The sequence below is a fragment of the Ceratina calcarata genome, unplaced genomic scaffold (genome assembly GCF_001652005.2).
Source record: "Ceratina calcarata isolate Rehan_Ccalc_2016 unplaced genomic scaffold, ASM165200v1 scaffold524, whole genome shotgun sequence".
Classification (NCBI taxonomy): Eukaryota; Metazoa; Arthropoda; class Insecta; order Hymenoptera; family Apidae; genus Ceratina; species Ceratina calcarata.
The window spans coordinates 20,067-21,198 of NW_017176383.1; the positions used below are offsets into that span (position 1 = coordinate 20,067).

Genomic DNA, 1,132 nt, shown 5'->3' on the forward strand with positions numbered 1-1,132 from the left:
TGTGTATTATACATGTATGTAATATATGCTTATTAAATAAAATTGTTAAACATCTGAGATATTCTACGGTGGATCGTGGATGTTTCGAAATCCTGGTCGGGTTCTACGGGTTCGGCCATGAAAAAAGGTCTAGCAGGTACTCAGCGGGTAGTCGACCCGGGTTTTCGTGCTAGTCTGCGGAACAAGTCGGCGGGCCTTTCTGAAGTCCCCGTGCTTTTACATGGGTTTCCCTATACTTTCATTTTTTTACTACGGTACTGTAGGCTCCGCCGGGGCATCTTTCGAGTCAAAAATTTCACCACTTACCACGTAGTATTCTCACTACGGTTACGGCAATGAGAACAGGCCTTTAGTCTTTATAAATTTAACTAGGTCTTTTTGAAAGCTTTACCGAACGGTACATCGAAATCTGATTACTAATAACATCTGAAATCTATTAATAATAACACTGCCTTAAAAATTAATTTATGGATTTTTCAAAATTCACTGCCTATTGGGCTGAAAAGTATTCTTACATTTTTTCTAGATATTTTTCAAATTTAATGAGATGTGGATGTGGTTCGTTCACAAAGGTTACGCATTTAAATATCTAAAAATCAATTTTAGAATTTTATCACTATATAGTCATTCATTAAAGTGGTGAAAAGATATGAAATGTGTATTTACGAAATCCTATTTGAAGTTTCATGACTTAGCGACTTAATTTTTGTTCATGAAGCATTTCTATTTTATGTGTACAGGGTGTCCCAGAACTAATACTACGTCCGGAAATGGGAGATTTCTGAGGTGACTTTAAACAATATTTCAACAATATGTGTAAAAATATAATAGTGCAGGACAAAAGGCAGATCCAGGTGTTCATATCTCAGCTCGTAAGTGCGAGTCTGGGTCCTGGATCTTCTCGTGGTTTTCCGTTAATAACTCAACAACTACGCCTCGAACAACATTTTCACCAGGGAAACTATTGTTTAAAATCACCTCAGGAACCTTCCACTTCCTGATGTAATATTAATCCTGGGACATCCTGTATAACTTTCCAATTTTCTACTTCTGCATACGTAAACTGCGGTTTTTTGAACAAAGTAAACTATTTATAGAAATGTGTTTTGAATAGAAAATTTTTTAATCTTTT

The 1,132-nt window shown here is 35.8% G+C and overlaps 1 protein-coding gene across 1 annotated transcript in view; it reads left to right on the forward strand.

Moving 5' to 3' along the window:
• LOC108628419 (puromycin-sensitive aminopeptidase-like protein) overlaps positions 1–1,132 on the forward strand; it is a gene marked incomplete at its 3' end in the record, with an annotated part of 14,361 nt that overhangs the window by 4,014 nt on the left and 9,215 nt on the right. The window lies entirely within an intron of this gene.